The 12,928-nt window shown below is 41.2% G+C and overlaps 1 protein-coding gene across 2 annotated transcripts in view; it reads right to left on the bottom strand.

The window, feature by feature from the left end:
• The window catches only part of SPATA13 (spermatogenesis associated 13), a 317,041-nt gene that overhangs the window by 139,072 nt on the left and 165,041 nt on the right, over nucleotides 1-12,928 (bottom strand). The window contains exon 1 of one of the 2 annotated variants that reach the window (XM_074216202.1): nucleotides 6,953-7,010. The exons of the other annotated variant lie outside the window; for it this stretch is intronic. The gene's annotated coding sequence lies outside the window, so the exon portion shown is untranslated. Of the gene's footprint in view, nucleotides 1-6,952; nucleotides 7,011-12,928 lie in introns of those variants that run through there. 2 annotated transcript variants of the gene reach the window in all.

Below are 12,928 nucleotides of genomic sequence, written 5' to 3'. Positions count from 1 at the left end.
GAAGGTCACACAGCTAGGTAATAAGTATCTGGCCAAATTTGAACTCAGGTCCTTCTGACTCCAGGACTGGTATTCTCTCCACTATGCCATCTAGTTGCCCCTTCTCCCTCACTTTCAACCCATCCCAATCCATCCCATCCATCAAATGTCAAATATTTTCATTTTTACCTCTACAATATCTCTTGTATTCATCTTCTTCTCCCTACTTATATAGCTGCTTCAGGAGGTCATCACCTCTAATCTAGATTATTGCAACTGGCCTCCTAATTGGCCTCTGCTTCAAATCTCTTTCCAGGCAAGTCCATATCCTACACTGATATCAATATGATTTTCCTTAATCATAAATATGATCATGTCATCTCTATTCAACAAGCTCAAATGATTATTATATCTAGGGCAAAATATAAACTCTTCTATTTACCTTTTAAAGACTGTCACAGTTTATCTTTTAGCCTCATTAGATATTATTCTCTCTCCTACACTCTGAGATCCAGTCAAACTAGTATTCTCTCTTTTTCTAACACACAACATTCCATTTTGAGATTTCATGTCTTTGTTCTGTCCACCACTTATGAGTGGTATGAATTTCTTCCTTATCTCCATGTCAGAATCCTTGTCTTCTTTCAAAACACAGTTCAAGCACTACCTTCTATAGGAAACCATTCCACAACTGCTAGTGCCCTTCCTCCCATACTATGTTGTACTTTATTTTATCTCATATTTATTCTGCATATATTTATATACTTGTCTTCCTCAACAGAATAATAAATTCCTTATAATTAGGATTATTTCATCCTTTGTATTTAGCTTTTTCAATATCTATCACAGATTCTGGCACATAGTAGGTATTTAAAAATGCTAATGGAAAGCTTTGCCCCAAAGATAAGTTATGCAAAGACACCTCCCTCCCCTCCTTTGCAAAAGGGGGGAGGATCCACAGATAGGAAATGCTACATAGAATGTCATATTTTTTCAATGTAGTTATTGGGCTAATTTTCTTTCTTTTTTTTTTTGTCCCTTAAAATCTTTGTTCTAAGAGATGACTCTCCAAGAGGTGTGGAGGAAGGGAGAAAGTGAAAAATTAGGCAATGCAAAAAATATCAACATTATTCTATAAGAAATCAAGAGGGACAGGATTACAGAAAAGCCTGGAAAGACTTTCGTGAATTGCAGAGTGAATTGAGCAGAACCAGAAGAACATTATACATACTAACAAACATGAGATGATGATCAACCATGATGGACTTATTCATTTCAGCAGTACAACAATCAAAGACAATTTTTAAAAGTCTTACGATGGAAAATGCCATCCATATCCAGAGAAGGAACTGTGGAGCTTAAATGAAGATCAAAGTTTATCTTCAATTTTTAAGTTTTATGTATTAAGTCATTTTTTTTCTCTCCTGTTTCCTTTCTCCTATTTGGATTTGATTCTTCTCTCACAACATAATATGAATCCATTGTTTAGCATGGTTATGAATGTAAAGCCTATATCAGATTGCTTTCTGTTGGAAGCATGGGGGAGGGGGGAAGAAAAATGTAAAACTCAAAATTCTGCAGAAAAAATGATTGGTAAAAGTTACCATTACATGTAGTTGGAAAAACAAATAAAATATTTTTAAATCAATTAAATTATTTAAAAGCATGACTATTGACTTTTCTTTACAACATGCCTTTTCCCAAATTGTCCCCTAGTTTCAGGATTAAGGTGAGTAAATTAGGGAATATATAATGTTATCACCTGATAATATGCACTACTTTAATACCCTCCCCCCCCCCTCACCTTCTGTTTCCTTCTCTGAAAGCATCTCCCTACCCAACCCTCTGAAACTGTCACTTTACACACAATATCAAAATACTGCCTAATTTGTGTTCTCAGGACCTTCTCCTCTCAAAGTGACTTGAGGTTTCTCACATCAAAAACTTCCAATGGCAACCAGTGCTTTACCACTTGGACCTTTGTTCATATCATTTCCTTACCCATCCCTTCCCCTCCACACTATGACCATCAAGTCTGCCTGTTGAGCTGAGCCCTAAAGAAAGCTAGGGATTTTAAACAGGAGGCCTTAATGACTCAAGTCAATATTATTTATTGGGCATATATTCTGTAAGCATTTATCCAAGTATATATGCCTCCCTAGAATGTGAGGCTCTTTGTAGGCAGGAACTGTCTCATTTTGGTATTTACATACTGGACTTGCTAACTGTTTCTCTGTAAGTTCCTACCTGCACATAGTAGAACCCAATAGATTATTAGTGAATGAAGACAACTAGCTCTCAGGAGAAAGTCAGCTGAATCAATATGTTAATAGTACTGATGAATTCATGAGAGAGGCTAACTCTTCCTACAAAAAAAATATACATATTAACCATAAATAAGAGTGGATTTTGATGCAGTTAGATGAGTGGGAAAGAATGGGGGGGAGGGTTTAAGATCTTATAACACTTCAAATTACAGCAGGTGTGCCACATTTACTTGATCATCATCATTTTCAAAACACAAGTCTACAGAACACCTTCAAAACAAACCTACTGTGTAGTATGGTGTATAGTAGTGTATTATTGTCATTTTGCAGATGGCTCAAATTAATCAATACTCTGTCCAAGTAAATAAGTAGTAAATACTGGGACTAGTATATGAATGTCCTGTCTACAAGTCTAGTGCTCTCCAGTTTCTACACTGTACTAATTCACTTTACCATCTATACATGGGGCCTGTCTAGCTTCAAGGTAAGGTTATCTATAACTTCCCAGTTAGAATTTTACAGAAGCCCAGATTAAAGGAAAAGAGTTTCTCTGACTTGGGTTTTTAAGAGTCCTTGGATGTCAAAATGGAAAGAGAACTTTAAACACTGCAAAGCAACAAAACTGTGAATATCATCTATAATAGAATTAGTTCTTGTCAGAAAAAAAAGTAACCAGAGACAATTTCAAAAGACTTGTGTTATCAATCACATATAGAGAAAGAACTATGGAGTCTGAATGCAGGCCAAAGCATGCTATTTTTACTTTTTTTAAATTTATTTTTCCTTTTTCTTTCTCCCTTTTTGTTCTGATTCTTCTTTCACAATATGACTAATATGGAAATATAGCTAACATGATTGTGTGTGTGTATATATATATATATATATATATATATATATAAAATATATATCAGATTGCATACTATCATGGGGAAGAGCGGAAGGAAGAAAAATGTGGAACCCAAAATATTACATAAAATGAATATTGAAAACTATCTTTACATGTAATTGGAAAAAAATAAAATGGAAAAAAAGGAGAAAACTTTAATCTAGTCCAATTTACCAGAGGAGAAATGCAGAAAACTTTAATCTAGTCCAATTTACCAGAGGAGAAATGCAGAATCCAAAGAAAGGAAAAGGGACAATGTTGACTAGTGGAAAGAGCATTCATGTTCTTCCACAGTAATAAATAGTATTCTTATAGGGCCTTAAAGTTTGAATACAGGTTTACTAATATTATCTCATTTGATTCTTAAAATAACCCTAGAAATAGATGTTATGATTCAAATTTAACAGAGAAAAGGAAACTGAAACGTTAATGACTTACACTCAAGGTCACACAGCTAGTAAGCATCTAAAAGGTAGTATCTGAACTGAGGTCTTCCTCATTTCTCCTCTGCATCAGTTTGTCAATTCAGATAGGTACAGAATTCATTTGTTTTTCATTCTGTTTCATTACTGCCAAAGATTCTGAAGCATCTTCTGAGACACAAAACCTAAGTGAACTGTCAATACTCTAAGGTTGTGACAGAGCAGGAAATGTACTAGAAGATCTTTAATCTATATGCTTAATGTTTATTCGTTTTTATGAATATCCAAGTCAAATGAATGATTGTGAGAATTAAATGATGTGTGAAATGCTTTCCAAAACCTAAAATGCTTATAAAAACTAGCTATTATTATTGGTATTGTTGTCCAAAGTCAGGGCTATTGAGGCCCTAGTAGTCATTTAGAACAAAATGGAAATCATATGTCACCTAATTATTGGAGTTTAATAGAAAAAGCTAAGTATTTTCCAAAACAAAGCATTAAGCCACCAGTTTCTAAGCTCACCTATGATTTCAATATAGAAAATTCCCTTTGAAGAAAATCCCTTCAAAGTTGTTGTTTAGTCATGTCAAATTCTTCTCAATCCCACTTGGGTTTTTCTTGTCAAAGATACTGGAATGGTTTGCCATAGTTTTACAGAGAAGGAAACAGACAAACAGGACTAAATGACCTACTGAGGACCACAGAAGACAGTGTCTGAGCAGGATTTCAACTCTGGATTTTCCTGTCTTGGGTCCACAACTCTATTCACAATCCATTCCTCTACCAGTGCTGACCAGCAAAGACTTAGTAGCAAAATCTCTGAGTTCCTTGGGGCACCACTGAGAGTTTAAGTAACTTGCTTTGGTTACCCAGCCTATATGTATGGGAAACAGGATTTAAACTCAGGGCCCCCAGTCCCTGAAGCAAGTTCTCAGTCCACTGTCCCAGGCTGCCTCTCAGAAGCTGTAAATTCTCTACACAGTTACCACAGCCAGTTCCTCCTGAGACTCTCTAATCTAGTAAAGGCCAATAACAGGGAGGTCTCTCTCTTTTGTTTCCTACGGCCAGAAGGGGCAATATAGTCCTTGAGGGAGCAGCAGATAACTGAAAAGTTTGATTAATTGACAGTCAGTTTAGTCTGTGCCCCCTGGGGCTTTCTGGAGATACCAGGCATTAGGATTTCCCCACTCCCAGGAAAAGGCTTAATGCATATTATCTCCCAGAAATCCCAGTGGAAGTTGGGATCTCAGAGATTTCAATTAAGAAAACTCCAAGATGAGGGCAAATTTCTGATTAGTTAAAACTGTGGTAAACAAGTAATCTTTTGGCAGGGGAGGGAGTGGAAAGCTGAATTTTAGCTCTCCCAACTTAAACAATTCTTGACTATGGAAGGAAGATAGTGCATTAAAATACAAAAAAAAAAAGCTGGTGGGGCACAGTAGAGGGTCTGATGGCCACACCACTAGATTAATTGCAAATAAATCCCCTGAAATTCTTTTTTTTTCTTCAATGCTTTCTGTTTTAAACAGCATTAACCAAAATCCTTAAATAGATATCCGGAGGAAAATAGGTGACTGACTGGAAAGGGTTTTCGAGAGCCAGGAATCTAGGATACATGGGAGAGGACAGAGAGAAGGAAAGTAGAAGAAAAAAAAACAGGAGAGAAAATATTGAAATAAGGTGTGGTTTAGGATAAAGCAACAGGCTGAGCAGTGTAAAGGAATACATAGGAGGAGTAAGCAAAAAAAAGATGAAAGGAACTGGGGGTGGGTGGGTTTGGGAAGGGGTAATTGAGGTGAAGGAGGAAACAGGGTCTATGTAAGCAGGACCAAAGAGCAGTTAAACTAGAGGCAGGAGGGAAGGATGTCAAAGGCAGTAAATAGGAAATCTGTTGAAAATGCAAATACTTTTTATGGGGGGTAGTTCCAGAAAGATGTAAGAAGAATAGGTATTAAGACTGGTAAGAGTTGTCATAGGGACAACAACAATATTCCTGAGAGGGAAGGGGAGAGAACGAAGATAGAACAGAGAAGAGAACAGTTTAGCAGTGCTTAATTAAAAAGGAGAATGGAGCACAATATAATGGGAAAATCTGGAAGACAGCAGTGGGGGCAACAGAGGGGAACTGTCTAGACTAGAATGGAAGAGCAATGGAGAAAGATTGTGTGCTTGTTATAAAAAGGAAGAGAAAGAGAATTGGGTGAAGTGCCATGGAAATAAAGGAGAAAATAGTGAGCAGTGTAAAAGAACTAGGGTAAGTAGTGGAAGACTTGAGTTCAGGATAAAGGAGAAAATACATTCAAATTTTTATCATCACCACCGCTGTTGGAAATTCATGATGGTGGATGGAGAGCCCTGGAGTCAGGATGGCCTGTGTTCCAATCCTGTTTCAGATTCAAGCTGATCCTAAGACCTTGGGCAAGCTGTTAACCTCGAGGAGTCACAGAGCAGGTGCCCACCTGCATTGGTAGTTCTTTACTCGAAGTTTCCGTTCCTGACTAAATAACAGGGACTGTTTTTAAAAACCGCCTTATCACGCTACTCAGAGGGACTGTGATTTCACCAAATTGGTCGCAACCAAGAAAAGGAGTTGCTCGAGAAATCTTGCAACTTGAGAAAGTCCCTTAATGTCACCGGGCCTCAGTTTCCTCATCTGTAAAATGAGAGGACTGGGCCAGACGCCCTCCGAGGTCCGTCCCGCCAGCTCTGGAGAACTGCTCTTCTGACTTCAACTCCACCCGGCTAGGGAGGGTGAGAGCAGCCTCTGAACTCGTCTTCCTCATCCCAAACCCATTATTATTGTGATAAAAAAAAAACGCAAGTGGGAAAGTTTTTATGTTGCTTTTGTTCTGGGCGCAGCCCCGGGCCGGTTAAGTCTGTGGTCCAGCGGCCCCGGGCTCCCCGGGCCCCGACCTTGGCGGCAAAGCTAAGCTCCACGTTCTCCCGGGCTTCTAGAGCAATCCGCGCCTCACACCCCCGGGCCGGCCCCGGCCTCCTCCCCTGCCCCGGGCGCTGGGAGCCGCCTCTCCCGCCCACTGCCCGGGGCGACCCGCCGGGCAGGGAGGGTCCGCCTGCGCTCCCGGGCCCCCGCCCCGCCGGGAGGACAAAGGGGGGAAGCGCAGCCGCGGCCGGAGTGGAGCGGGGCAGAAGCGCCGCGGGCGGGAGGAAGTTTCTGGAGGGCCGCCCCGGACCCAGCCCGTCGGACAAGTGCGGCCCCGGCCCGGGCGAGCCTCTTCTCCGGTCGAGCGCGGCCGGTCGGGGCGCTGCGGCCGGGGCGCAGGTGGCGGCCCGGGGGGCGCGGCCCGGCACCTCCCCTCCAAGCCTCCTCCCCCCGCCGCAGTCTCGGTGCGGTGGGCCGGGGCCCGGCGCGCCCCCTGCCCTCCTCAGCTCCTCCTTACCTCTTGGCGAGCCGCGCAGGACGGGGCAGCCGCGCAGGACCGGGCAGCCGCGCAGGACGGGGCAGCCGCGCAGGACCGGGCAGCCGCGCAGGACCGGGGCAGCCGCGCAGGACGGGGCAGCCGCGCAGGACCGGGCAGCCGCGCAGGACCGGGGCAGCCGCGCAGGACGGGCAGCCGCGCAGGACCGGGCAGCCGCGCAGGACGGGGCAGCCGCGCAGGACGGGCACGGGGCAGCCGCGCAGGACGGGCAGCCGCGCAGGACGGGGCAGCCGCGCAGGACCGGGGCAGCCGCGCGTCGGGCTTCAGGGGCAGCTCGCGAGCGGCAGCCCGGCCCCGGGCGGCTCCATGCCAGCCAGGCAGCCCCGCCGCCGCCGCCTCCACCAGCTGCCCTCCCGAGCCCAGCGGGGACGCGGCCGCTCTGGGGCTCCGGAGCCAGGCTGCAAGCCCCAGCCCGGGCCGCCCGCCTCCCGGGCCCGGCGCCCTTGCACCAATCAGGGGCCTCCGGGCGGCCGGGGGCGGGGCGGGGCGGGGCGGGGCGGGGCGGGGCGGGGCCTAGCCGCCCTCAGCCCGGGCCGTCCCCCAGCTCCCCTCGGGCCGCTAGCCGGCCTCCTGGTTGGCATAGCAACCGCCTCTAACTTGTCACCCGAGCAACTCCTCGGGACGGGGGTCGAGGCTCCGGCCGCGCAGCCAGGGGGTCGCTGGCTTGGCTTTGCCTGTGGGGCGGCTGCGGGAGGAAGAGGCCGGAAGGCTTGAACCCGCTGATTCCGCCAGGGGCCAGGGGCCAAGGGCCGAGTCTGGTCTGCAGGGTTGCTCTGCTCCACAGTGGAAGGGCTCCCGAGTCTTCTCTGGGGCCAGCGACGGCGGAACATGCCGGGTGTGCTGCACGTGTCTGCAAACCTGTATGCACAGGCGCATGCACACACATCGGTGCATGTCTATGTGCATGTGTAAAGAATGCATTCGTGTAGATGAATGGAGTGCAAATGGGTGCTTGTCTGAATATTCAGATAAATATAGAAAGAAATATATATTCATCTTTTTATATCACCATCTATAGAGAGAGTCCAAAGGAGAAACACAGACTAAGCAAAATGTTCTCTACTGGAAATCTCTCTTGTTCACAATATATTTCTGGGTTATAGAAATTCCAGTAAATCTAATAGGCAAACATGTATTACCTACTAAAAGGCCAAATACTGTGCTGATCGTTGAAGATACACATAAGCGAAAAAAAGAGAAAAAGGAGAAAATGAGGGAAAGGAAGAAGAAAGAAGGAGGAGAAGAAAGGAGAAAAAGAAGAAAGAAGGAGAAGTAGAGAAAAAAGAAGTGAAAGGAGAAAAAAGGAGTAGTAATAGGAGAAAAAAGAAGAAGAAAAAAGAAATGGAAGAAGAGGAAGAAGAGGGGGGCTAAGTGGCATAGTGGATAAAGCACTGGCCCTGGTCTCAGACACTTAATGATTACTTACTTGTGTGTCCTTGGGCAAGCCACTTAACCCCGTTTGCCTTGCAAAAGCCTAAAAAAAAAAAAAAGAAGAGGAAAGAAGGAGGAAAAAGGAAGAAGAATCCTCAAGTTTCATTATTTTAGGATAGAGGGCAATAACAATTGGGGAGTAATATAAATATACTACTTAGAGTCATACACATATATGAAATGTGGAGAATATTCTAAATTATCTAAAAAGGTTAAAATTAATAATAAAAATTAAGGAAATAATAGGTACAGATTACATCTTCAAATACCTAGTTTGGTATGTACTTTGAACTTTTAAAAATATTTCTACACGACAATCTCCTGCATTTTAAACAATTATTGAAATCTTAATTGTTTATAATTGCAGCCTTCTTTAGAATCTTTATTGATTTAAGTGGTTTTTTTTGAATGTAAAAATCCAAATCATTTCTTGTCAGAGCTGCTCTGTCTGTTCTAGAAGAGTACCTGGGAGCCATGGTCAATCTTTCAAGGAGAGAGTAAACTCCAGAGAGCTGTCCCATTGTCTATTTTTTCTACTCCAGTGCCTAGCACAGTATACTGTAGACATACTACTGGAGGAAATTAATCTTATCAGTCTTGACATTTTTCACTATAAACAAAAGCAGAAGACAAAAGTAATTTGTAACTTCATGGAAGAATGGTTTACAGGCCAATAAAGGACTCCAGTGGTCAATGGAAAGGGTATCTAGCAGCTATGAGTAAGCCACATGGTAGAGGCATGTGAACAAGTGCTTGTTACAAGGAATTTCACAAATTTCACAAACATTCATCAGAGAACTGGGTGAAGGGGTAGGCACAGAAAAGAATGAGGGACAGCTTGAGGGGCAACCATGTGCTCTAGGAAGGCTGAACGCCCTATAGTAGATTTGTGGGAGGAATGGATGAAACTCACACCCATACGTGGGGGCCATTGGACAAGTAAGCCTCAGTTCTTTTATCTGTAAAATCTCTACCATTCCTTCCAGGAACTGTCTTTGATCTGATGATAGTTTGCAACCTGCATTTTTGGAGACACCACCACAAGTTTTGGTACTGGATAATATGAATACTTAACATTTCCCCTTTGATGTTTGCCTTTCAGTTTTGAAGAAAATCATGTTAGCAGGGAGGTGATGCCATGACAAGCACATGAATTGAATTTGAATGAGGAGGTGGTGTGCTAAGTCACTACCCTCACTTTCTCCTCCAGAGCCTTCTGGGTCCAGTGGCAGATATGAATCAGGACAACTGGAGATGGCTCTGGATACAAGGCAATCAAGGTAAAGTGACTTGTCCAAGGTCTCACAGCTAGTAAGTATCTGAGACTGGATTTGAACTCCTGTCCTCCTGAATCCAAGGCCGGTGCTCTATCCACTGTGCCACCTAGCTGCCCCTAACACTGCCCCTTAGTGATTTTGTGTCTAATTGTCTCTACAGTGGTGTGATTACTGAAATAAGAGTCAAGACAGTTGGATAATAGTCTATGTTTAACTATCATCCAGCTATGTCACCTTAAATAAGTGACATCAAATATTAATATTTTACTATAAAACAAAAAAATCTAAATGGCTAAGTGGCTAAAATGATCACTAGGTTTATTTCCTTGTCTAATATTCTATAGTGATTATTTCTGGGTGTGATTTGAAGAACTGTTCTTGAATAAGTATAATAACAAAATTACAAACATCTGTAATTAAAAGATACTGACCTTTATCTTCTCAAATGATCCTTTATTTTGTCAGCCATACTCAAAGAGATTGTTAGAATTCAGAAAGATCTTTATGAGGGCAAGCTCCCCATTAGTGAAATCTGCAGATTCCTTTCCAAGGATACTGTTTAAAATGTAAATAATAGGGGCAGCTAGGTGGCACAATGGATAGAGCATTGACCCTGGAGTCAGGAGGACCTAAGTTCAAATCCAGCCTCAGACATTTAATAATTACCTAGTTGTGTGGCCTTGGGCAAGCCACTTAATCCCATTGCCTTGCAAAAAGCCTAAAATAAGTAAATGAATGAATGAATAAACAAATAAATAAATGTAAATAATAAAATAGAATGTAGGCTATGACAGATTTCTGAGTAAAAATAAAGATATAATTTTTTCCCATCCAAATTCTTTGAAATCTAACAACAAAGCCTTTTTGGGGGTCCATAGACATCTAGTCTAAAAAACAATCAATTTAATCCAATTGATTCATTTCCCAGATAAACAACCTTCTAAGGATCTTAAGACACAGATATTGCCCCCACAGCCAGAAATAATACAATGCAATTCAATAAACATTTATGAAGCACTTACTGTGTTCATGCTACGATAAAATTGTTAAAGAGGGTATAGAGTTGATAATTCTTTGCCCTCTATGAGTTTTAGTAGAGAAACAACAGAAAACCCATATGTACCTTATTGAGTTAAAATAAAGTTATGTGAAGGCTTAAAGGAAGAAATCATTTTTAACTATTAGCATCCCAGGAAGGCTTCTTGGGGGGGGTAGTATCTTTTAAATATGACTTTTAAGGATAGATTTAAATCTAGGTAAAGAGAGGGAGGGAAGGCATTTCAGAAATAGGGAATGGCCTGAACAAGGAGAAGGAGGTGTAAGAATACAGAGGCAGGCATTGTGTTTGAAAAGATCTGGAGGCGAGGGAAGACAAAGAACAGTTCCATTTGTGTAGAGAATAAATTCAATGGAGGTGAATATTAATATGATATAACTCTGGAAAAGCACAGTGACATTAGATTTTTTTGAGAGCCTTGAATGTCAAGCAAAAAGGTTTGAACCTTACTAAGTAGGCAGGATATATTTGAGCAGAGAAGGGATATAGCCAGAAATGGGTATGAAATATTACTCTGGCAGAAATGCAAAGGAGAAATTGGATAGAGGAAAGAATAAGTCAAAGGGATGCCTTTTAGAAGGCTATTAGAAATACTATACAAGATTGGTAATTAAAGCCTGAACTAGAATGATGACAATGAGAATAGTAAGAAAGAATTTGAGAGAAGGAATTCTATTCCCAGAAAGAATCAACCTAACTTAGAAACTAACTGGATATGGTGCAGTGGATAGAGCACCAGCCCTGGAGTCAGGATGAACCTGAGTTCAAATCCAGCCCAACTTGCCTAACTGTATGTTCTTGTTCAAGTCACTTAACCCATTGCCTTAAATAAAATTTTTAAAAAAGGAGAAACTAACTGAATATGATAGATAAAAAAAAAATCATGTCAAAAACATTAAGCACCTACTAAATGCCAGTCACTGTGCAAAGGGCAAAAGTCAATGATAACAAACATTAAAACTATGAATACAGCAGATCAGATTAACAGTGGTGAGACATAGACAAAAATACTACTACAAATAATAACTCATTTATATTAAGCTTTAAGAACTGAAAAATATCTCTACACACACACACATCAACAACAATAACAACAAACTAAAAGAGAAAGTGTAATTTTTATTATACTTAATTTACAAATGAAGAAGCTGGATTGCAAGGGAACAAATAGCTTGATGATCAGTCCTAGAAGACTGATAAACTACTATGGTACTGTCTCAGTGCCTAACATAATAACTAGCCTAAGTAGGCATTTCATAAATACTTGTTGAATTGAATTAAATTTTCCAGCTAGTAAGTACCTGAGGCAGGATTTGGACCTAAGTCATCCTGAATCCAAGTCTAGCATTCTATTTACTATGCAACAGTGTCTTAGAAAGCGGAATATGTTAGGGTGAAACATGATAAACTCAGATCCTGACATGAATTTGAAATGCAAAGTGGAGTAAAACTGCAATAGAAAAACATTGCTCACAGTACAACAATATCCTATGATGAAGAATTGTGAATGATTTAACTATTCTCAGCAATACAATAATCCAAGACAATCCTAAAGGATTTATGATGAAATATACTATCTGCCTCTGGAGAAAGAACTGCTATTATCTGAATACAGATTGAAACATACTATTTTTCTCTTTCTTTTTTCCTTCTTCCTTCCTTTCTTACCTTTCTTTTCTAGTCTTCTTGTGCAAATTTATCAATATGGAAATGTTTTACACAATTGCAAATATGTAACCTATATAAGATTGCTTACTATCTCAGGAAGGGGAGAAGGAGTGAAGGAGAGATAGAGTTTGGAACACAAAACTTTTTTTTTAAGTGTTAAAAATTGTAATCGGTAGAAAATAAAATATTAAAAAAAAAGATTGCCCAAAGGGTAAAAATTGACTATGTTATGAATGAAGAATTTAGTAGGAGAAATGATATAAAGGACATTATCAGAAAAAAAATCTGACTAATAATAAAAATCAACTGGTTATATAGTGAGAGCAAGGGATAGCTGACAGACCAGACAATTTGTTCCAATGGTATCCTGAAATCAATGTTAAGAAAACATAAGGGGGGTGGCTAGGCTATTAGAAATACTATACAAGATTGGTAATTAAAGCCTGAACTAGAATGATGACAATGAGAATAGTAAAGAATTTGAGAGAAGGAATTCTATTCCCA

Source organism: Macrotis lagotis, chromosome 1 (genome assembly GCF_037893015.1).
Source record: "Macrotis lagotis isolate mMagLag1 chromosome 1, bilby.v1.9.chrom.fasta, whole genome shotgun sequence".
Classification (NCBI taxonomy): Eukaryota; Metazoa; Chordata; class Mammalia; order Peramelemorphia; family Peramelidae; genus Macrotis; species Macrotis lagotis.
The sequence above is the reverse complement of the archived record's forward strand: the minus strand, read 5'-3'. Positions and strand labels throughout refer to the sequence as shown.